At 38.3% G+C, this 25,957-nt stretch overlaps 1 protein-coding gene and 1 non-coding gene across 3 annotated transcripts in view; both read left to right on the top strand.

Moving 5' to 3' along the window:
- Positions 1-25,957, top strand: part of TENM3 (teneurin transmembrane protein 3) — a 2,338,142-nt gene that overhangs the window by 344,631 nt on the left and 1,967,554 nt on the right. The window lies entirely within an intron of this gene.
- Positions 22,348-22,453, top strand: LOC118968255 (U6 spliceosomal RNA). Its single transcript, XR_005055810.2, has one exon. It is a non-coding gene; the product is annotated as a U6 spliceosomal RNA (small nuclear RNA).

The following is a 25,957-nucleotide window of genomic DNA, read 5'->3' as shown; positions in this document are numbered from 1 at the left end:
AAGAGCTCATGTTGCCTCTATGACTTTAAGAGTCTTTAGGCCTCAAAATGGTTTTAGTTTCCCTTGTCCCTCTGTTAGGCGGTGTAGGCTTCTCTCTATGGATCATGAGAATGGCTGCAACCTGTTTCAACCCGGGACATGTTCTTTAGAGGCAGAAGCAGAAGCAAAAGAATTGTTCTTCACCCTTTTTACTCATCTGTTTGAGTGCTGATGACTGAAAGATGTAGAACATGTCTGTGCAGCCGCAGGTAACACATTCAAGACAGCATCAAAAAGCATCAAATGATATATTTTTTTTAAATTGAAGCACAGTTGATAAATAATATTCATTTCAATTATACAACAGTGATTTGACAGTTACAGTATTAAATCCTCACCCCCACCAGTATAGTTATTGTCTGTCAACATAGAAAGATGTTACAGAACTGTTGACTATATTCTCTATGCTGTACTTTCGTCCCCATAACTAGTTTATGACTGAATTTTGTGCCTCTCTACCCCATTTACTTATCTCACCCACCCACCCTAACGCCTCCCCCATGGTAACCACCAGTCACTTCTCAGGGTCTATGAGTCTACAGGCTGTACTGTATATCCTTATATATTTTAAGGTAAAATATTAGAAATATACTAGATTGAAGTGTCAATTATATTTCCTGAAAGTGGGAATAAAACCATGTGCTTTAGATGCATGTATATTTGTATTTGAAGATAAAATATTTTTATATATTTTTATGTATTTGAAGGTAAAAGATCAGAAATTTATATATTTGAAGGTAACATATTAGAAATTTATAGATTAAAAATGTCAGCTACATTTCCTGAAAGTGGGAATAAAAAAGCTTGTGCTTTGGGTGCATCTGGGATTTGGGTCAAGCGCAAGGCACTTCCCTGAAGCAAAAGAAAATTAAATTCAAACAGACATTTTTCAAAATCGTGCAAATGATCTCCTGTCTCGAATTTGCAGAGAGCAAATAGGGGAATTCTAATACTCAAAAAAACACTTGTGTAGCCCAATTTCCTCTTTTCAACTGAGGTAACAAATTCATCAATGTTAAGTGCCTTTCTCAAAGACACACTGTGGTTATTGCCATTTGCCTGGTTTGAAAACTGAACTTGGAAATTCTAAGTTTCATAAATTTCCCTTCAGCAGTATGGCTGGATGAAATCCTATTGGCTGAAATTAAATCCTGGGTTCGCCCTTTCTAGCTAAATACTTCTAAGCAAGTTAATAGTTCTGTGTCTTGATTTTCTTGTCTGTAAATTGTGGATAATGTAATACCTGCCACATAGAATATTGGTGAGGATCCAATCAGTTATCCATGCAAAACACTTTCATACACACTCAAAATACTGGCTAATAAATTACAAACATTTGATGAATTCAAAACTGTCCTTATGTGAGTACATACACACACACACTTCCTAGAAAGCATGTTTTCTTAAAAATATACCTTATTGGGGGTCAGAAATAAGGATACTGTGTAAGATAGTATATCTCTAGATTGTGTAAGAAACTTCACATAGTTAGGTGATAGCGTTTTGAAGAACATTAGCTATTGAAACTATCTCAACGGCACTTACTATAAGCAGAATTTGCAAAACAGCTCTTCTAAGCAATGTAACTAGTGCTGAATTGTGGCCAAGTAAACAGCATGCTTAGTTCGGTGTCTCCTCCAACAAAGCAAGCAGCCTGACTGTAATTGTAATAATTGTATCTGAAATGCATAACATGAAAGAAAATATGTACTACTTGATATAATTATCATGATTAAAAAATGTGAGTTTTTTTTTTTTCCTGTGTAACATTTTATGACTCAATTTGAGAGGAATATTAGGACACTATTGTGGTATGGTGATAAAAGTGCAATTGCAGGTTTTTGCAGAATTTGGTACTAGGTAAAAGTGAATAAAAACAATTACCAGGTAAAAGGGCAATTGTGTTACTTAAAATTATGAGGTTATGGAATAATGTAATTGCCCTATTCTTTAGCTAAACTGAGAAATAATTGGGTGTTTATTAGCAACTGTTGAATGTGGAGTATTGTATATTTTTTTAACCATGCATGGTATGTGGAAAAAATAAGTCACTGACTCTTAATTTTAATTCTGACTTTCAATTGCATTACCAAGTGATTAACTAAAAATTCTCGGAAAAAGTCATATATTATTCATGATAAGGCATTCTATCCTGTTGGAATTCTGAGATTAACATCTATGTAAATATCATTCATTTAGACAGTGGTTAATGGTTATGTCACAACTGTTTTAACATCATTTAATTCTATGAGAAAGTAGTGCTGCCATGTTTCTTCCTATCAGTCTCCTTCCATAAAATGTTTTATATTTATTTGTTTGTTTATTTTTACTAGGCTCTCCCCTACCCCAAGTCCCCCACACAAACCCCATTACAGTCACTGTCCATCAGCGTAGTAAGATGTTGTAGAATCACTACTTTTTTCTCTGTGTTCCACAGCCCTCCCCGTGTGCCCCCCACACACTATACATGCTAATCATAATACCCCCTTTCTTCTTCCCTGCCCTTATCCCTCCCTACCCTCCCATTCTCCCCAGTCCCTTTCCCTTTGGTAACTGTTAGTCCATTCTTGAGTTCTGTGATTCTGCTGCTGTTTTGTTCCTTCAGTTTTTCTTTTGTTCTTATACTCCACAGATGAGTGAAATCATTTGGTACTTGTCTTTCTCCACTTAGCTTATTTCACTAAGCATAATACCCTCTAGCTCCATCCATGTTGTTGTAAGTGGTAGGATTTGTTTTCTTCTTATGGCTGAATAATATTCCATTGTGTATATGAACCACATCTTCTTTATCCATTCATCTACTGATGGACACTTAGGTTGCTCCCATTTATTGGCTATTGTAAATAGTGCTGCGATAAACATAGGGGTGCATCTGTCTTTTTCAAACTGGAGTCTGCATCCTTAGGGTAAATTCCTAGGAGTGGAATTCCTGGGTCAAATGGTAAGTCTATTTTGAGCATTTTGAGGAACCTTGATATTGCTTTCCACAATGGTTGAACTAATTTACATTCCCACAAGCAGTGTAGGAGGGTTCTCCTTCTCTGCAACCTCGTCAACATTTGTTGTTGTTTATCTTTTGGATGGTGGCCATCCTTACTGGTGTGAGGTGATATCTCATTGTTGTTTTAATTTGCATTTCTCTGATAACTAGCGATGTCGAGCATGTTTTCATGTGTCTGTTCGCCATCTGTATTTCTTCTTTGGCGAACTGTCTGTTCAACTCCTCTGCCCATTTTTTAATTGGATTATTTGATTTTTGTTTGTTCAGGTACATGAGCTCTTTATATATTTTGGATGTCAAGCCTTTATCGGATCTGTCATTTATGAAAATGGTCTCCCATACTGTAGGGTACCTTTTTGTTCTATTGATGGTGTACAGAAGCTTTTCATCTTGATATAGTCCCACTTGTTCATTTTGCTTTTGTTTTCCTTGCCCGGGGAGATATAGGCAAAAATTAGCGACTTATTCATGAATATGTTTTTTCTAAGAGTTTTATGGTTTCATGACTTACATTCAGGTCTTTGATCCATTTTGAATTTACTTTTGTATATGGGGTTAGACAAAGGTCCAGTTTCATTCTCTTAAATGTAGCTGTCCAGTTTTGCCAGCACCATCTGTTGAAGAGACTGTCATTTCCCCATTTTATGTGCATGGCTCCTTTATCAAATATTAATTGACCATATATGTTTGGATTCTCTAATCTGTTCGACTGGTCTGTGGGTCTGTTCTTGTGCCAGTACCAAATTGTCTTGATTACTATGGCTTTGTAGTAGAGCTTGAAGTTGGGGAGTGAGATCCCCCCACTTTATTCTCCTTCTCAGGATTGCTTTGGCTATTCGGGGTCTTTGGTGTTTCCACATGAGTTTTTGAACTATTTGTTCCAGTTCGTTGAAGAATGTTGCTGCTAATTTGCTAGGGATTGCATCAAATCTGTATATTGCTTTGGGCAGGATGGCCATTTTGACAATATTAATTCTTCCTATCCAGGAGCATGGGATGAGTTTCCATTTGTTAGTGACCTCTTTAATTTCTCTTAAGAGTGTCTTATAATTTTCAGGGTATAGGTCTTTCACTTCTTTGGTTAGGTTTATTCCTAGATATTTTATTCTTTTTGATGCAATTGTGAATGGAATTAATTTCCTGATTTCTCTTTCTATTGACTCATTGTTAGTGTATAGGAAAGCCACAGATTTCTGTGTGTTGATTTTGTATCCTGCAACTTTGCTGAATTCCGATATTAGCTCTAGTAGTTTTGGAGTGGGGTCTTTAGGGTTTTTTATGTACAATATCATGTCATCTGCAAATAGTGACAGTTTAACTTCTTCTTTACCAATCTGGATCCCTTGTATTTCTTTGTTTTGTCTGATTGCCGTGGCTAGGACCTCCAGTACTATGTTAAATAACAGTGGGGAGAGTGGGCATCCCTCTCTTGTTCCTGATCTCAGAGGAAAAGCTTTCAGCTTCTCACTGTTAGTATGATGTTGGCTGTGGGTTTATCATATATGGCCTTTATTATGTTGAGGTACTTGCCCTCTATACCCATGTTGCTGAGAGTTTTTATCATGAATGGATGTTGAATTTTGTTGAATGCTTTTTCAGCATCTATGGAGATAATCATGTGGGTTTTGTCTTTCTTTTTGTTGATGTGGTGGATGATGTTGATGGATTTTCGAATGTTGTACCATCCTTGCATCCCTGGGATGAATCCCACTTGGTCATGGTGTATGATCCTTTTGATATACTGTTGAATTCTGTTTGCTAATATTTTATTGAGTATTTTTGCATCTACATTCATCAGGGATATTAGTCTGTAATTTTCTTTTTTGGTGGCATCTTTGCCTGGTTTTAGTATAAGGGTGATGTTGGCTTCATAGAATGAGTTTGGGAGTATTCCCTCCTCTTCTATTTTTTTGGAAAACGTTAAGGAGAATGGGTATTATGTCTTCCCGGTGTGTCTGATAAAGTTCCGAGGTAAATCCATCTGGCCCAGGGGTTTTGTTTTTGGGTAGTTTTTTGGTGACCACTTCAATTTCTTTGCTAGTAATTGGTTAGTTTAGGTTTTGTGTTTCTTCCTTGGTCAGTCTTGGAAGGTTGTATTTTTCTAGGAAGTTGTCCATTTCTTCTAGGGTTTCCAGCTTCTTAGAATATAGGTTTTCCTAGTATTCTCTAATAATTCTTTGTATTTCTGTTGGGTCTGTCATAATGTTTCCTTTCTCATTTCTGATTCTGTTGATGTGTGTTGATTCTCTTTTTCTCTTAATAGGTCTGGCTAGAGGCTTATCTATTTTATTTATTTTTCAAAGAACCAGCTCTTGGTTTCACTGATTTTTTTTCTATTGTTTTATTCTTCTCAATTTTGTTTATTTCTTCTCTGATCTTTATTATGTCCCTCCTTCTGCTGACTTTAGGTCTCATTTGTTCTTCTTTTTTCAATTTTGATAACTGTGATGGTAGACTATTCATTTGGGTTTGTTCTTCCTTCTTTAAACATGCCTGGATTGCTGTATACTTTCCTCTTAAGACTGCTTTCGATGTGTCCCACTGAAGTTGGGGCTTTGTGTTGTTGTCATTTATTTCCATATATTGCTGGATCTCCATTTTACTTTGGTCGTTGATCCATTGACTATTTAGAAGCATGTTTTTAGGCCTCCATGTGCTTGTGAGTCTTTTTGCTTTCTTGGTACAATTTATTTCTAGTGTTATACCTTTGTGGTCTGAAAAGTTGGTTGGTAGGTTTTTCAATCTTTTTGAATTTACTGAGGCTCTTTTTGTGGCATAGTATGTGTTCTATTCTGGAGAATGTTCCATGTGCACTTGAGAAGAGTGTGTATCCTGTTGCTTTTGGGTGTAGAGTTCTATAGATGTCTATTAGGTCCATCTGTTCTAGTATGATGTTCAGTGCCTCTGTGTTCTTACTTATTTTCTGTCTGGTGGATCTGTCCTTTGGAGTGAGTGGTGTTTTAAAGTCTTCTAAAATGAATGCATTGCAGTCTATTTCCTCCTTTAGTTCTGTTAGTATTTGTTTCACATATGCTGGTGCTCCTGTGTTGGGTGCATATATATTTAGAATGGTTATACCCTCTTGTTGGACTGAGCCCTTTATCATTATGTAATGTCCTTCTTTATCTCTTGTTACTTTCTTTGTTTTGAAGTCTATTTTGTCTGATACTAGTACTGCAACACCTGCTTTTTTCTCCCTATTGTTTGCATGAAATATCTTTTCCATCCCTTGACTTATAGTCTGTGCATGTCTTTGGGTTTGAGGTGAGTCTCTTGTAAGCAGCATATAGATGGGTCTTGTTTTTTTATCCATTCAGTGACTCTGTGTATTTTGATTGGTGCATTTAGTCTATTTACATTTAGGGTGATTATCGATAGGGACGTACTTATTGCCATTTCAGGCTTTAGATTTGTGGTTACCAAAGGTTCCAGTTTACTTTCCTTACTATCTAAGAGTCTAACTTAACTCACTTAGTATGCTGTTACAAACACAATCTAAAGGTTCTTTTCTATTTCTCCTCCTTTTTCTTCCTCCTTCATTCTTTATATATTCGGTATCAGATTCTATACTTTTTCTCTATCCCTTGATGGGGCTTTGGGGATAGTCAATTTAATTTTGCATTTGCCTCGCCATCAACTGCTCCACCCTCCCTACCATGATTTTACTACCTCTGGTGACAGCTATCCAACAGTAGGAACACTTCCATCTATAGCAGTCCCTCCAAAATAGACTGTAGAGATGGTTTGTGGGAGGTAAACTCTCTTAGCTTTTGCTTATCTGGAAATTGTTTAATCCCTCCTTCAAATTTGAATGATAATCTTGCTGGATAAAGTAATCTTGGTTCCAGGCCCTTCTGCTTCATGGCATTTAATACATCATGCCACTCCCTTCTAGCCTGTAAAGTTCCTGCTGAGAAGTCTGTTGTTAGTCTGATGGGCTTTCCTTTGTATGTTATCTTATTTCTGCCTCTGGCTGCTTTTAACAGTCTGTCCTTATCCTTGATCTTTCCCATTTTAATTACTATGTGTCTTGGTGTTGTCTTCCTTGGGTCCCTTGTGTAGGGGGATCTGTGGATCTCCATGGCCTGACAGACTATGTCCTTCCCCAGATTGGGAAAGTTTTCAGCAACTACCTCCTCAAAGACACTTTCTATCCCTTTTTCTCTCTCTCCTTCTTCTGGTATCCCTATAATGCGAATATTGTTTAGCTTAGATTGGTCACACAGTTCTCTCAATATTCTTTCATTTTTAGAGATCCTTTTTTCTCTCTGTGCCTCAGCTTCTTTGTATTCCTCTTCTCTAGTTTCTATTTCATTTATTGTCTCCTCCACCATATCCAACCTGCTTTTAATGCCCTCCATCGTGTTCTTTAACGATTGGATCTCTGACCTGAATTCATTCCTGAGTTCTTGGATGTCTTTCCGTACCTCCATTAGGGTGTTGATGATTTTTATTTTCAACTCCCTTTCAGGAAGAGTCATGAGGTCCATATCATTTAAATGTTTCTTGGGAGTTGTATTAACAATTTTACTCTGGACAATGTTCCTTTGGCGTTTCATGTTTGTATATGGCGCCCTCTAGTGTCCAGAAGCTCTATTCTGGAGCTGCTGAGCCCCTGAAGCAATGTCAGGGGTCACAGGGGAGCTCTTCTGCGGGGGTAGGAAAGAGCTGTACCCTGCTTCCTGCCTCCTGTGCCTGTCTCCACTGCCTGAGCCAGTGGGCTGGGCACACAGGTATACGTTTTAGTCCCAGAGCAGGCAGATATGGATCCCTGCTTTCCACAAGCAGCTAGAATCCCAGTCTCCCCAGGAACTCTGCCTGTATTAACTTTCCAACCCTGTAGTCATGCGAGTCTCATGAAAGTACCATGAAATGTAGGTTTGTGCTCCCAGCGCAGATCTCTGGAGCTAGGTATTCAGCAGTCCCAGGCCTTCCACTCCCTCCCTGCTCCGTTTCTCTTCCTCCCGCCAGTGAGCTGGGGTGGGGGAGGGACTCAGGTCCTGGAAGCCACAGCTCTGGTACGTTACCCCATTCGCTGAGGTCTGCTCTTTTCTCCAGGCGTGTGCAGTCTGATGCCGTCCACTTTCCTGTTGCTCTCTCAGGATCAGTTGCGCCAATGAAATTTTCTAATTGTATCCAGTTTTAGGAGGAATCCTCTGTCTCTCCTCTCATGCTGCCATCTTTCTATTTTATTTTTAATTGAAGTATAGTTGACATATAATTTTTGTTAAAGGGTTTTACATGAATACTCTCAATCTGTTCAATTTTCTTTCAGTTTTAATTGTAATTATCCATGGTCCTTTGTGATTCTAAAACATAGGGCAAGAATTGTAGATGTGTGCACGCTGTTTGATACAATATTGAGGCCAGTGGAATCACTGCTCAATTTTAACAACTCACCTGAGTTTGTGTGAAAAATCATGTTTTAAATTCAAATTAATTCTGTACTTTAATCTGCCATGCACTCAGCTACTGTGAAGCCTCAGATGGTTAATGTCATACTATATATTTCTATATGCTTTTTTGTTTTTGTTTTTTTAATTTTTATTGAAATACAGTTGACACACCATACTGGTTTCTGGTGTACAACATCGTGATTTGACAATTATATATGGTACTGAATGCTAACTGTAAGTGTAGTTGCCATCTGTTAACATACAAAACACAGCATCATTGATTATATTTCCTATGCTGTACTTTCATCTCTGTAACCAATTTATTATATAATTCATTTGTAGCTTTTTATTCCCTTTATTTCACCCATCTACCCCCACCCACCTCTTCCCATGGCAACCACCAGTCTGTTGTCTGTTTTCGAGTCTGTTTCATTTCTTTGTTCCTTTGCTTCGTGCGTTTGAAATACATCAACATGAATCCTTCTAGATCAATAAGTGGTCTCTTCAGTATAAACCTTTCAAATGTTCATTTTTCGTAAACTTCCAGCAAAGCATATCCATTGCCATTGGTATCAATACGCTGTTTAGACTCACTGACCTGAGTTGATTCAGCACTGTTAGTACAGCTCATGCCTGAGACATGCCTCTAGAGATGACTCTAGAATATGGGGACTGGCATGCAAGAACATACAGATAAGTGTAGGAGCACTTAAGGTGTTATACCCAGCACTTCAGCTTAGCCCTTGTGCATTTTAGCATTAGACACTCACATCAGTAAGGACCAACAAAATATTTTAGAGAAAGCCTCAATTATAAGAAAAAATTAATTGTGCTAAAGGGAAACTGTAACTATGATCCTCCCAGTGTATCTTTTTCTCTCAAAGTCCCACATAAATATTGTTCCTGATCTCTTGAAACCCCTGTGGGCAGAGTGGGAATCTTCTTGTCCCAAGACTCTGTTATCACTCTGATGTACACTTGTCTTTGCTTAGAGGAATTCTCTAATCCCTTGCTGTATTTTCCATCTGTCCACTGCTTTTTCCAGTCACTTTAAGTAAGTATTGGGTTTTCAAATTGAAATTCCTTTCTTCCTCCCTAGCACCACTATGAATGTCATCGTCATTATGTCCAGAAATTGAAGACAAAATCTTACATGCTTTCTCCTGCACTTTCTCTGTCTTCCTAAGGTTTGAAATCTGAATAGCCACCACCTTCTCCCACAAAGCAAGTAAAATAACTGGTTCCCAGAGAAGAGCACCTGGGTGTTCTTAAGGAAACAGGAAAAAAGACCTTGGGTTCCATACCAAAAATAGCTGAGCACATTAAACAAAGACTCATGTGAAAACAACTGAACTCATCAAGTTACAAGGGATGTCGGATTATTTACTTGTAGTAAGATTAATGCCCTGATATTTGGATTCACTATTGTGGAGTAAGAAAGCAACATTTAGGAACTGAGGTACAAATACAGTGTGAGAAAAGCTGTCCATGACCTCTGAGCTCTCTGTCTCCCTCTAAAACTATAAGGCTAGTGTTGACAAGAACTATTGTGTTAAGTAGCTATTGCTTCAAGACTGAAAATACGATTTTTATTTTTTGCAATTCTAAGTGATGCTGGCATGGCCAAAGTTCAGTCAATATGGGAGGACATAGCAAAAAGGCATGCATACAGGGTGGCATGACAAATTTGGGCCATTGACACAATGAATGTACAGAGTCGTACTAATGAAGGAAACATTGAAAGGTAGCATATGAGAGCACGGCACAGTGCTTTTATAACACATGGTCCAAGGACATTTAAGGACAGGAATTCAGGTGACTTTTAATCAGACTTTGTCGAAAGCTGACAATAAATTATCTGTAGATTTTATGCAAGTATTCTTTAAGTTTTTTTTTGATTCTTGAATCAATTTGTGTATTTCTGTATATGTGCCCAAATGATTTTTTGTGCCAAAGAGAAACCTAAGAATTAGGTTATTCTTGAAGCTGAATGGTCTCATCATATAAAGATTAAAAAGAAAAAAGAAAAGCTTAGGTTTCCAAACTCTTTATGGAATAATGAAAGTATAAATAAAGTCAAGTCAACATGTGCCATTTTTGAAGCATAGTCTCAATGTTACTTTGCTTTGAATGAAAAACAACAGAACTTGTTCAAATGTTGTCCAGCAAGAGTTACACAATGCTTGCTTTAGAAAAGTGTGAAGTGAATCAAAAGTATTCTGTATTTAAATACATAAAAGTAACAATGTTGTTATGTTTTCAGCATAGTGAAGTCCACAAAAAGGTATATTAAAATGGGTAGTCTTTTGTAAAATTTAAAGGGATAGTATGTATTTTCATGAAATAAAATTTTAATTTACCCCAGTAGCACACAAACTTTTTCTTTAGCAAGTTGTGTATGACATTGACTTATATTATCACTATAATAAGCTGTACCTAGTATATCTATTGTACATTATTGTCATTTGGCATTGAAATAATTGCCAATTGCAAATGAAAATACATTTACAAAAGGGAAAAAGGGAACAGTGAAGACACTGAAAATAGATAAAGGCAGGAAATAAAATGAAAACTAAAATGATGGACAAGGACAAAATTCCTAAAACACACACACATGAGGGAGTAATTTTTGAAAGAATTAAAAAATTAATATGAAACCAACATGAAAAATGGAGCTGTTAACACAAAAACTGTGGGCTGGACTGTTGGCAAGAAGTCATATTTTACAACAGGAGCTGAGATGTGTGCTTCCACTGAAGTCTTTCCCGTTTTACGGACTATGACTCTATCTCAGTTTTAGTCAAATATTGGAATGTTTCTGCTTGAAGGGCTGTTCCCTAAGCAGGTGTCATGGGACCTAGAAAGCAGAGCTGGCATCTCCATTAAGTGCCTGCAGCCCCTCTTCCTATTCAAACCTTGTACACATTTGCCTCATATATTATGTCGGGTTTAGAGTTGGTTTTGCCTACAGTGCTTGTCCCACATGGGCTACGTGGTGATGACCCGGAGCGACACGCTGCATTTTAAATTCACATTTAAGTGCTAAGAGAGCTCATCCACTCCTGTAATTTTTCTGCACATGGAAAGAAAATAAATAGCATTGTTTAATATCTTATATTGATTTCAAATGACATAATTCTCTCGAATGTGAAGGCAGTGTGGTACCCTTCATTAAAAAGTATACATTTGTAAGGCCATCATACCATTCATGTAGCAACCTTGTCCCACTATGTCAAAGCTTACGTGAGTAGTAATTAAATTAGCAAAGTACCCATATCCATTTTCACTCTTTTCTTTACATTTATCAAAGAGCTCATTAGAGAAGCATTATCTCTGTCGAGGATCTAATTATTTGTCTGCATATTCTAAGCAATTTACCTTTCATCTTTAATCCTGGCTTCCTTGAATTTCTGTTGTATTCACTTCGATTATCTGTAACTCATGTTAGGTCACACCATTCCTCTGGGTTTCCTGTGCTGTTTCTTCATTGCTCCTTTATAATTAATATATTGATAACTTTTCACCTCAAGTATATTTATATCTCAAAAGTGTATCTTTTTGAGCATCTTTCTTATTATCTCAAGTATTTTCTTTGTGCCCTTTGCAGGGGCAGCTAGCTAAGGACCAGCTTTTTATATACTCAAGATCAATACTAGCAGAGCTGATATTTAAAGTTCTCACTACTGATTCACTTATGCTTACTGAAAGTATTTGTAAGTCTACCTTTTTGCTTTGGTATCTACAATACACATTCCTGTCTTACCCTTCTGCCTTGAAACAGAGTAGTCAATCTACCAATCCTAGATGCTAAGTTCATAAAATCCCAGCACTGGATTTTAATGTTGAGTGTTGACTTGATTACAGCAGACACCGTGCATTGCAGGCAGTAGCCTGCATTTCTTCAGTAATGCGGAGAATCAGGATGGCCCCCGTGTCTCACTTTAATGTCATTCTTCCTCTGCTCTGTGTGTTTATGTTCTTTCTCCTTTTCATCCTCCCATATTTGCTCCTTGATTTCCTTCACCGTATTTAAGGCTTAAGACTACTCCATAGGGAAATACTACTTGTGTAAGTAATGTGGAAATTGAAGTATGTGTGTGGCTGGAGTTACACACTGAATCAATAACCAAACCAAATATCAAACCCAGGACCAAATCCTGATTCTATGCTGTGAGCTCCCACTATGCTTATCTGCCAACAAATTCACATGTAATGACTTTTTAAAAAGGATTAAATCTCTCCATGGTAATAATACTTCTTCACTGGCTAGTCAAACCATTTCTAAATTTCAAATCAGGCTCACAAGTTAAACAATATAATTAAAAACATTGCAGCTATGCACAATACTTAGGAATGAAGATAATTTTATTTATAATAGTAAATATATAGAATGAAGACACTGGTTTATTTATCTTTTTTTTTTCCCATTCATCTGGACATTTGGACAAAGGAAACTAAGCAATGGAATCTATACTGTAACCACCAAGGTCCTTTATAAGTCAAAGGAAACCAGGTCAAATATATAACAAAATGCTTTCATCCAAACATCCATCCATCCATCCTTGTTATTGCCCATTCACTCACTCATTTCCTTATTTAATATTGACTATTATTTAACAACTAGAGTTAGTGAGAATGTAAGAGTGAACCTAATAAAAGTATTCTTGGCCTGTCCGTAATGAACTTTCAATTATGATAGAGAAGTCTACAGAAACAGAAGTTTTTAATCCACATAGATTGAATGGATAATATTAAATCTCAGTGTCATTTTATTAATTTCTTAATAATTAAGATGCTCCATACTTTTTATTTTTTTTAATTTATTTTAATTTATTTTCATTTTTTCATTTTTTTGAAGAAAATTATGTTTACTAGGCTCTCCCCTACCCCAAGTCCCACCCCACAAACCCCATTATGGTCACTCCATCAGCATAGTAAGATGTTGTAGAATCACTACTTGTCTTCTCTGTGTTGCAAAGCCCTCCCCTTTCCCCCACCCCCCACATTATACATGCTAATCATAATACCCCCTTTCTTCTTCCCCACCCTTTTCCCTCCCTTCCCACCCATCCTCCCCAGTCTCTTTCCCTTTGGTAACTGTTAGTCCATTCTTCAGTTCTGTGATTCTGCTGCTGTCTTGTTCCTTCAGTTTTTCTTTTTTTCTTATACTCCACATATGAGTGAAATCATTTGGTACTTGTCTTTCTCCGCTTAGCTTATTTCACTGAGCATAATACCCTCTAGCTCCATCCATGTTGTTGCAAATGGTAGGATTTGATTTCTTCTTATGGCTGAATAATACTCCATTGTGTATATGCAACACATCTTCTTTATCCATTCATCTACTGATGGACACTTAGGTTGCTTCCATTTCTTGGCTATTGCAAATAGTGCTGCGATAAACATAGGGGTGCATCTTTTTCAAACTGAGCTGCTGTATTCTTAGAGTAAATTCCTAGAAGTGGGATTCCTGGGTCAAATGGTAAGTCTATTTTGAGCATTTTGAGGAACCTCGATATTGCTTTCCACAATGGTTGAACTAATTTACATTCCCACAAGCAGTGTAGGAGGGTTCCCTTTTCTCTGCAACCTCGCCAACATTTGTTGTTGTTTGTCTTTTGGATGGCAGCCATCCTTACTGGTGTGAGATGATATCTCATTGTGGTTTTAATTTGCATTTCTCTGATAACTATGTGGAGCATGTTTTCATGTGTCTGTTGGCCATCTGAATTTCTTCTTTGGAGAACTGTCTGTTCACCTCCTCTGCCCATTTTTTATTGGGTTATTTGCTTTTTGTTTGTTGAGGAGCATGAGCTCTTTATATATTTTGGATGTCAACCCTTTATTGGATCTGTCATTTACGAAAATATTGTCCCATACTGTAGAATACCTTTTTGTTCTATTGATGGTGTCCTTTGCTGTACAGAAGCTTTTCATCTTGATATAGTCCCACTTGTTCATTTTTGCTTTTGTTTTCCTTGCCCGGGGAGATATATTCATGAAGAAGTCACTAATGTTCACATCCAAGAGATTTTTGCCTATGTTTTTTTCCTAAGAGTTTTATGGTTTCACGACTTACATTCAGGTCTTTGATCTGTTTTGAATTTACTTTTGTGTATGGGGTTAGAGTGATCCAGTTTCAGTCTTTTACATGTAGCTGTCCAGTTCTGCCAGCACCATCTGTTGAAGAGACTGTCATTTCCCCATTGTATGTCCATGGCTCCTTTATCGAATATTAATTGACCATATATGTTTGGGTTAATGTCTGGAGTCTCTAATCTGTTCCACTGGTCTGTGGCTGTGTTCTTGTGCCAGTACCAAATTGTCTTGATTACTATGGCTTTGTAGTAGAGCTTGAAGTTGGGGAGTGAGATCCCCCCTACTTTATTCTTCTTTCTCAGGATTGCTTTGGCTATTCAGGGTCTTTGGTATATCCATATGAATTTTTGAACTATTTGTTCCAGTTCATTGAAGAATGATGTTGGTAATCTGATAGGGATTGCATCAAATCTGTATATTGCTTTGGGCAGGATGGCCATTTTGACAATATTAATTCTTCCTATCCAGTAGCATGGCATGAGTTTCCACTTGTTAGTGTCTTCTTTAATTTCTCTTAAGAGTGTCTTATAGTTTTCAGGGTATAGGTCTTTCACTTCTTTGGTTAGGTTTATTCCTAGGTGTTTTATTCTTTGTGATGCAATTGTGAATGGAATTGTTTTCCTGATTTCTCTTTCTATTGTCTCTTTCTATTGTCTTAGTGTATAGGAAAGCCACAGATTTCTGTGTGTTAATTTTGTATCCTGCAACTTTGCTGTATTCCGATATCAGTTCTAGTAGTTTTGGAGTGGAGTCTTTAGGGTTTTTTATATACAATATCATGTCATCTGCAAATAGAGACAGTTTAACTTCTTCTTTACCAATCTGGATTCCTTGTATTTCTTTGTTTTGTCTAATTGCCATGGCTAGGACCTCCAGTACTATGCTGAATAACATAGGGAGAGTGGGCATCCCTGTCTTGTTCCCAATCTCAGAGGAAAAGCTTTCAGCTTCTCACTGTTAAGTATGATGTTGGCTGTGGGTTTATCATATATGACCTTTATTATGTTGAGGTACTTGCCCTCTCTACCCATGTTGCTGAGAGTTTTTATGATGAATGGATGTTGAATTTTGTCAAATGCTTTTTCAGCATCTATGGAGATGATCATGTGGTTTTTGTCTTTCTTTTTGTTGATGTGGTGGATGATGTTGATGGATTTTCAAGTGTTGTACCATCCTTGCATCCCTGGGATGAATCCCACTTGGTCGTGGTGTACGATCATTTTGATATATTTTTGAATTCAAATCAGGCTCATAGTTTGCTAATATTTTGTTGAGTATTTTTGCATCTATGTTCATCAGGGATATTGGTCTGTAGTTTTCTTTTATGGTGGGGTCTTTGCCAAGATGCTCCATACTTTTTAATTTTTTTTTACCAAAAAAAGCAAATGCTTTCTCTCAGAATACTCTGGATTTCTCACATATTCATTAGAAAACAGCTATGGCAATGATTTTAATTCATCACTGCTTCCAGTCGGGGCAGATATAGTGCTTTTACATGTACATTCCTAGTTTTTAAGGTTGGCTATTTTGATACACATACTACTTATGAATTCATGGGAACCCTCTCATAGTTCTCTGGAGTGAGATTTAATGTAAAATAAGTGGCTTAGAAACTCTCAAAGGAGTTTGTACTCTTGAAAGTTCTGAGAAGCCCTTGATATGAGTTGTCAACACGAATGTGTCTCTTCAGTGAAATGTAAGGACAAACGTGTTCTCCAGCACATTGACACTGTGTTTCACACTATTGGTGACCTTCATTAAAGAAAACAAATATAACCCTTTATTGAAAGTTATAAATTAGAACTCTAAAACTTTGAAAAACAAAATAATTTGTATAAAGTAAGTCAGATATCATTCTTCCCTTAAGTGACACATTGTGATATTTCAGAGTAGCTGAGGTGATTTTATCAAATAGCAACAACAGTATTCAATGAGGGGGCGATACTTAAAATTAGCATGATATGATCAATGATTTTAACAAAACAGATTTGCAAAATGAGAGAAAAAGTGGAATCGCCATCTTATGTGGCTCTCTTGAAAAAGAGACTCATGAAAATACTAACATATAAATAAAATCCTCAGCAAACATTTTTTTATTAACAGGTATTATTTCAGATTTTGGGGTATATGCTCTGTATGGAAACTACCCAGCTCTACCACTGTAGTGGGAAAGCAGCCATAGCCAACGTGGGGGGAGATGAATGTGCTTCTATGGTGAAATCTGATGCACCTAAACACGAGGGGGTTGTCTGGGGCTTCATGGGCTGTAGTGTGTGCACCCCTGCACAAAGCAGATGTGGATATTATATATACGTTCTAAATGATGGAAAAAATCATTTGGAGATGTGGACCTAGCAATGTCACATATATATATATGTATAATTATATGTTATATATATATGTATATATGTGATTTCCAATACATACATATATATATGTATATATATATATATATTTTTTTACATCAGTTATGTAAACTAGCAGCTTCTAGGATGAAGTGCGTAATAAGGTGAAACATTAGAATACATAAAATAGCAGACTGTTTAAATATTCCTTTAGAAATACTTTTTGTTGCTGTTTTGATCTGAACAGATTTTGTTCATTATTGATACAGCATATTTTGCATTTTTGGTTTCACTTAAAAACATCTATTTCTGTATTTTTTATGGATAACTAATTCCATCACCACATGGTCTTAATTCTTCAATAAAGTTTTAATATTTATTTTGCATTTTTACCCCCTTTGGGAAAGGGCTAGGTGGTTTTTTTTAAATGATATTAATTTCAAATAAACATTGAGAAAAAAACTATAAAGTTAATACTATGAGCTGCTTTTTAGATAAGCTGCGTCTTTATCTCAGCTTCAATATACATCAGTCCTCAACTCACTGAGTTTGTTAACCCTTCTGTCACAAAATGCATTTACTTTTTAGATTTGGATTTTCTTTTACTGTTTTTCACACTGTACATCCAATTTCTAAATAAGGCATTTGGTTCGACCTTCAAAATATGTACCTTTGCAAAACCTTTACGTACTGTGATAGATTTGGGTTTCTTTCTAATAACATGAACAGTGTGTGTATGTAGAGCTTTCATTGTTGAAGACCGATTGAAAAACATGTTTGACTCAGGTATTTTAGTGCACGCCTGCTTCTGTTGATTAGCCAGTACTTCAGTCCAGTGAGTCAAGAGTCACTTGCTTTCTCTTCCCAAACCACTTTTTGACTTCAGATTTTTGTTCCTGAATCTTTGTTTGTTGTAGCTTCCTCTTGAATTCCTTAACCCTCTCTGCCCCTAATTCTAACAAAACTACATAAATGATGCCTAAAAGCTTTGAGTGACTTTCAAAGCTGTGTGTCATTTAGGCTAATGTACTGACCAGCTCTTTTAACCTGCTGCTAAGTGCTTGAACCCTTGAGGGGCTTTCCCCTGGAATTTCTTTCCCTCCCTGCCTGGCCTTGGAAACCCTAGGCATCCATGTAGGTCCAGGTCGAACACCATCTTCTCCGAGAACCTGCTGGGAATAGTCACATTCTCACAGAAGCCAAGAGTGATTCCCCATAGGCTGGTGTCCCAGGGAGAAGCGGGCGGAGGCCAAGGCTCTGTGTGACAACTCTCATGTCCTCAGTCCCTGGCCACCTCAGAAGCGGCACTGGTGCCCCCTAGGTAGGAAACTAAAAGGTCCCCGCGATGCACTGGGTCCCGCCCTGGAGTGTAACATGCAGCTCGGGGATCCCGGGAGGCCTCACGGGGTTCAGCCTCTGAAGCTTCGTGGTGTTCCGTCCAGTCATCCTCTTCTGTTACCCATGGGCGCTCTGCGGACCGTAGACCCTCAGGGTGAATCAGCAGGTTTGCATCTGAACTGTATTAAAACGCTGCAGGGATTTGGGTCTGGGCCAGCTCCTTGGGAGCCTCAGGATTAGGCAGTGGCAGGAGAACATCAATCATCACAGCCCCGGGCATGGACAAGTGAGAGGGGGCAGTGCTGGCTGCGAGGCGCTCCCGGGGGAAGCCTGCAGGGCCGTCCGGAGCCTTGCTGGCCTCCCTCCGGGCCCCTCTTGGGTGGGAGTTGGAGCTAAGGCCAAATAAAAATATTCAGCAGCTGCCTTCCTTGTTAGTGGCCCAGCCCCGGGAACAGGTGAGGATCCCGGTGAGATTTGTCACCAGGTCACAATCACTCCACTGGCTTTGAAAGTGCGAAAATATCCAGAGGCAGATCTCTCAAGTTATATGCGTTTGCCGTAGAATCACTCGTACACAGAAGGTTATCGCATGTAAAATATTATCCAATATGAAATCAAACTTAATCAAAAGCCAACCTACCGAATAATACCTAACACACAGGTACGTATTTTTTGGAGTGGGGTGGAAATCCCCAGTCCTTGGCCTTGAGAGGGGCATCCCTATGGACTGGAACAGGAATGAGGGCCCAGTCAGATTAAGGTGCAGAGCCCCAGCAGATGGAGCCTGCCAGGTGTTCAGGGGACAGGGGACACGGACCCCACCCCCACACTCCTACGGCAGCCAGAGGAAGGGCCATTGAGTCGTGAAATCTCAGGGTTTTAAAATCAGTGAACCCTTAATTTATTGCTCCCACATGGGATTCCCACATGCTTTCTGTTATCATACATATCTAGCTGGTTGTACCTTTTGTATATATGCAAAGTAGGCAGTCGTACACTATTGATTCTCTATGGGATTAATCTTGTTTGTCTGCCATTCCATTCATATGGCTGTAGTTTTACTAAAATGTAAATTGGGCCGCCTCAATACACTGCACTAAGAAACACGGTGTCTTCCTGGAATCAGGTGGCTGTTCCTGGTGGGGATCGAGTGGTAAGGCCGGGGACCCAGGGTCCTCTTTACCACATCCTTGCTGCAAAACGTCAAGAAGGTCAATACACTTAAAAACTGAAGCTTGCCTATTGTCGGCTTTAAATTTTGTTTCTGGTCATTTCTGACCTCCTCCCCTTCTCTTCCCCAGCCCAGTTTACTAGTGATGAGGCAACATTTTAATCAGTTTTACATATTGTAAAGAACTCAGCTGAACTAAAGAAGCTGCATCATTGATATCTCTTTATCACCTGCATGCCTCAATACACACAACTTAAAGCACTTTCCTTCAAAATTCATTGCAAAAACAGGAAAAAAGAAAAACCTCAAAGGAAAAAGTTTCAATTGCAGTTTAACTGAAGTAGTCATCTCCATCCACTTGTAACGACTGAAATGGATGTCAGATACTCTGATGTCAGCAAATGGCTAAAGTGTCCAATGCTTCTCTGCAGCATTGTTATGTGTGGTGGTGTTACTATACAATTCTGTGGCCTGTTATTAGCTGTTTCTTTGAAACTTCAAAATTACCTAGACATAAATTAAGAATATTTTTTAAAGGATCAATGAAAATAAGTTTTAAGATAGACAGTTAAGTGATTCAGAAATTAACTGAGCTACCTAGGAAAACATTCAGATATGTGGAGATTGAAACAAGGTCAACATTCAGATATGTGGAGATTGAAACCAGGTCAGAAGTCATAGGCAGAAAACACAACTTCTGTGCATGAGATCACCATTACTTAAGATAGTCTGGAAAATATTCTCAGGTGAATAAGGTAAATGGTGTGTACACACACACACACACACACACAAAGATGAAGCTTAAAAACAAACCAAAAAAAAATGAGTTAAAACTTGCTTGCATCTCCCAGAGAGGAAACACATGACAAAAACATGAAGTCAGGTGTTTGACTTAGTTTGTATAATTGAAGAGCTTGCGAGCAACTTTAGAGCAGAGCTGACAATTATAGCCCAGCTCCGTCTTTTTCACCCTGTTTCAGCTTTGATATCTTTATTCCCTCATTCCTGTTCAGGAAATTGTATAGTTGCAAACAACTGTTACTGAGTTTTATGTTTGGTGTTCCAAAGAAATATGTTTCTTTTGGAAAACAGTTCTGTCAGGCAGAGTATCATTTTGAGAAACACTAAACTGTCTAATAATCTGAATAAGGACAGAATCTGTTCCTATTGCAAATGTGAGATACTTTCCTAGAAGGAGAACACTCCCTGTTTTCCCAAGGAACATCCTGTTTCATGTGGGTGATTCCTTAAGGCACATGCATGAAGAATAGCAGATGGTCTAGGACAGTATTTACTTAACTACTTTATTTTTGCTGAATGGTGTGTACTAACTGAAGGCAGATGGGGAATAGTCCTAGGTAATAGAAATGATCTTTTAGAGTCTGTGTAAAGGAAGAGAGAGTTACAGGAATGTAACAAGCCAGAGAGAGGGATTTTATGGGAGAAGACAGAGAAGTCTCGTGGGGAGTTGATTGAATTTCTGCTGTGTGGATAAATGAGTCATCTTTGCTGCCACCCCATGAAACCTTTAATAAAATATCTGGTTTGGCTAACGTTTGTGAAGATGGGTGTTGCTGAGTTTGGCTTCAGGTTGGGCACAGTGGAGAGGCCTAAGACACCTCAACTGAATCAGCAACAACTAACTCTCCCATTGTGCGTGGCAAACACCCAATGAGGCAGATAGGGCAGGGAAGCAAGTCACATGGAAATGGGGCAAGATGCGACTTGCCAAAAGGTTCAGTCGAATGGTTCAGCCAAATGGGTGACAGTCGAAGTCAGTTAGACAAGAGCTTTGATAAGAAATTTGTGGAAAAACAAGTTTATTTTCCCAAAAGTAATACCTGTCACTTACTTGCTATATAAAATAATATAATTCAGGCTTACATATGAGATTGGACAGACTAATGAAGACTGGCACTGTAGTGCACTGAAAACCAGCAAATTTCAAGGAAACTGAACACAATTGATGGTAACTAAGTAGCTAGAAATACTTGATATCATCTCTCATTTAAAGTATTGTGGTGGCCAACTAATGCTTCCAATCCTTTACATCCTCTGTACCGCACTTAGAGTGATTTATTTAAAATTAATCATTCTGTGATCAATGGTTCAAACTTGGATAATTGACTCTGAGATTGGTGGATAATCAAATGGCCGCCTTGAAATTTCTATAAATGCATTTATAACCTGTGGTCATCTTCAATTCTGAGCTCTGGTTTCAGGCAAATTAATTCTGTTTGTGGAACATTTTCCCATACTCTTTGCATATATGATGTTTCTTGAAACATCAAAATGAAGTTGAATCTTAGGCCCTTTCCTTGGACTACACACATGCACATACACACACACACACGCATACACACCTGCATGTCACTCATATCTGAACCCCAGTATTTCTGATCACTTGAGTCCCACATGGTAACATGGCAGTGTAGGGAGATCCCAGAACTCTTCCCACCCTAGTCCCCACAACTTCAGCCCAACCTCTATGTCCAAGCTCTGTCCTCCTTCTCCCCAAACAGATGCCTCTTAGCCACTTCTCAGGCCTAAGAAGGACCTGAGGAAGAGGTTATGGCAGGCCTTAGAAGTTGCCTCAATGATGTAGAGTAATTATGGTCTTGGAGCAAAGATGTGATAAATCCAATGGGTGCATCCCATTTGCCCTGTACCTTCCTTATACCTTGGGGAGAGATATGGCTAGAGGAAGGAAAATGAGGCCCTCCAAAGGGCAGAGCCCAAGGTACTGATCCCTCTTGCCTACTCTAAGCTTGGAATGAAGCAGTGAGGCATCTCTGAGATAGAGAAGTTACTCAGCAAGCAAGATGAAGGATGGTTTGAAATGGGCTGAGTCTGAGGCATGAAGATCAAGGAGCTATTGTAATAGTCTGATCTACCAGAATAGGGAGGATGGCAATGGGGACAGGAAGGGATGGATGGGTTCAAGAGATAGTTAGGTGGGTGCTCACTTCGGCAGCACATATACTAAAATTGGAATGATACAAAGAAGATTAGCATGGCCCCGTACAATGATGGCATGCAAATTCATAAAGCATTCTATATTGAAAAGAAAAGAAAAGAAAGAGTTAGGTGGTATGATTGATAGATCTCAGTGGCCAACTAAATTCCAGAGGGAGAGAAAGAAACTGGAAACTAGGATGAATCTGAGCTCTCTTTGTAGGGAGACCAATAAATAGAATTATCAGTAAATTCTAGACTTCTTTCTGCTGTATTAGGCTGTCTCAGGTTTTAATGAACACTGAAATGAAAATCTGGCCAGTGATTATAATTTTGCAGCTTGATTTTGGTCCAATAAAAAAACTAATTACTACTGTTACATTTCTGAAGCATTTTCCCCTAAAGAATATATTCTTTGAAGACACTTCTATTTCTGCTTTTCATCGCAAATACCTGAAGGATATAATCATCTAATTTATTATAGTGCAGATGGTATTAAATCCCATCAAACATAAGCAGTTATGCATATTCAAAATGCTATCAGTTGTAGATAACTGGATCAAATCCCTCTTCTTTTCCCTAGTTCACTGAGTTTGTTGAGTTTTCCTGAACCCAACTTGACCCCTTAAAGTTTAGATGAAATTCCTTTAAGCTGTAATACATCCAGTCTAATCGGGACTCCATGAAGTAAAAATGAATCCTCTTTAAACCAAGCCTATGACAATGATAACTACTGAATTGGAAATAAATTGTTTAATTTTTTATGTAAATTTAATTATACCAGATTAAGTAAAGGCTTGTCATAAATATTAGTCAAACAAAAGATAATTATTTGAATGGCATTAGCTCTAATAAAGCAACATAAACCGACTAAGCTAATTAGGAACTAAAATGCATATGCTGTGAACTTGATATGAAATTTTCAGTTACAATATTGCATTGTGTAACTTGATAAAGTGGAGTTTATTATTGCTGCCCTCATTAAAATAAACCCTCCTTATAGCACTTCTAATGTTGGGCTCCTACAGATAACATTATAATGAGAGTATGATGCATTTTGATTGAGTCACCACAAGGGAGAAACTTAATTTAATTAAACTGGTCTTCATTAAACTATTGCGTTCAAGTGTAGTAATTATATGCCACATACAGTATGGAAGAAATCCTGCTGTTTAAAAGGGAAAACATTCAAATAGACCAGCCATGATTTTATTTAGAGAGCGCCTTTCTCAAAACTTAGCCTAAGACTTACACATGATGATACACAGTCCTTCTTTCAGGCTCTGGTCTTTAAAATAACATGTGTAAATATACCCACATAGGACTTTATATATGCATATACATATTAGCATATGTATACAAAATACATGCAAAACTAATTAAATATATGCATATTAATGTATGCTCAACTAGCAAAACATACATGCATATTTTGTTACAATTACTGTCTCTGCAAGATACTTCCTAACACAGTAGTAAATATAATTCTTGACTAATCAGCTTATTAATGTAATGTTAAAAGATTAAAAAATGGTATAGAGTTGGATGCTTAGGTGCAGTTAAAAATAAATTTGGCAGAAGTGGTATAACCATTACATTAGCTTCCTGATATCCTCCAAGTTAATGATATACATAGGTAAGAAAACCTGACTTGAGATGTTAATGAACATGGAGAAAAGAAATGCAGTTACTGTTACTTCTTCTTTCAGGGTCTGAAAACTACTAAAATAAACCTATGAAAGTTATATTTCCAAGTGAATACATTTTTTAACTGCTTCACTTGTTTCATAAGTCACGATCAGCACAATAGAAAATTTTGTTTAACTTCCCTTTATCTCTTGGTTTCAGTGTCAGTCACTGTACCCTTGTTTCTTCAGTTACCGTCTTGCACACATCTCACGCGTCTCCTCTCTGCCTCTTTCCCATTTTTGGTTCTTTGCCTGATGCATAGGCATTTGTTCCATAATATAGTGCAGGAATGAAAAGCTACGTTTAAAGCTGAATGATGTTATGCCAGGTCTGAAGTTGTACTGTTTCTTTTTTTTTTTTTCCACTCTTCAAAACTAGGACATTTGTGTTGACCTAGCGTGGGCTGAGCACGGGCTTCTAAAGCAGGTTATTATCCCTAAACCCCTTCCACCCGTTGTTTCTACCCTTAAGTCCACGTGAATGATTTTTAAATGACTCTGCTCCCCAGGATGCAGATCAGAGTCGATAAAGCCTCTTGATATTTCTACTGATGTACCAAGTAACCATCTTAAAGTGAACTTCTTGCATCTGTTACCTCCTTCCATCACAGACAACCCATGTTTGTTCTGGGGTTGTTTCTTGGGTTCATGAAAACATTCTTCACCTGGTAAGCCACATTCCAACCTTAGTTACCTTTGCCAACCCTCTTACACTCAAATTTTATGTCCAATGACTGTCAAATTTCAGGTCAAATGGGCGCATCCATCTGGATGTGCCTTAGACACACAGATTTACTCTTTCTCCCTCCCTGGACTTGTCCATTCCCACTGATGGTGCCCTATTCTTGGCTTTTGCCAGCTGATCTCTGAGCTGTTGGCAGCACCAGTTCATGAGCGTGTGACTAGCGCCATGTGTCGGCCTCGCGCCCAGAAAGGCCCTGCGCTTGGGTCCGATGCTCTGAGGTCACGTCTTAAATGTCTTCATAAGTTCATCAGTAAGTTTGTGTTAAGTGTACAGAGATAATGGAGCATGGGTTGAGCAAAGTGAATCAATCAATCAATCAATCAATCAATCATGATTTGGTAAAAGAGAGACCAAAGAATGAAAAACTATTATATTTATTCGTCTATGTTTAATGGTACTCTTTCCCTGCTTTTTGAGAAAAGGGCCCTGCATTTCCATTGCCTACCAAGCCCTTGATGCGGTCCTCCCTGACCCCCGGGAAAAGTCCCTCCCTCTTCTCCGCCGGGCCGGGCCCGTGCTCCCGCCTGGGCTGCCGTGGGGTCTGCGCATCCCTCCGAGCCTCGGGGTGCTGTGCGCCCTGGCTGCCCCGCTGCCCGGCCGTGCCTACCAGCATCGCCCTGCTTAGAGCAGATAGTCAGCATTCCTCAAATCATCTGCAGCTTCTCGCCCACCCTGCCCTTGGTAATCAGGGTTTTAGGCCTACATCATTACCTGTTGCCTACAAGCTACCTGCTTCTAAAACTATCTGAATACGTTCTCTGTAACCTGTAGCTTCTTGCTGAAATCCCAGCTTTCCTCTTGTGAAGCATATTTCTCTCTTGCTTCCCTTATTGTTCCTTGTCTTCTGCGATGCCCGTCTCACCCTGTGTGAATACCTCTCAATCCTCAGTTGCACCATCTGTGCTATGATGATCTGTGTGTGTCCAGGGCAGCAGTAGTGCCTTCAGTATAGTGGGAGTTCAGTGTGTATTCCTTGCCTCTGTATTTTGCTTCATCATTAACAGTGAATGACGTTTCATTGCCAGACAAAAGAAGTCCAAAATGTTTGTGTTTAGAATTGCATACGATTGATAAAATACTAAAAGGACGCAGCATTAATTCATATTCATAAGTATAAAACTCTACTTTCATTTGATTGCAGTAAAAACACTCTTGATTAAATTCTCTTTCATTTCATGGT

Source organism: Manis javanica, chromosome 12 (genome assembly GCF_040802235.1).
Source record: "Manis javanica isolate MJ-LG chromosome 12, MJ_LKY, whole genome shotgun sequence".
Taxonomy (NCBI): Eukaryota; Metazoa; Chordata; class Mammalia; order Pholidota; family Manidae; genus Manis; species Manis javanica.
Note: the sequence above shows the minus strand (reverse complement) of the source record. Positions and strands in the feature narration are given on the sequence as shown.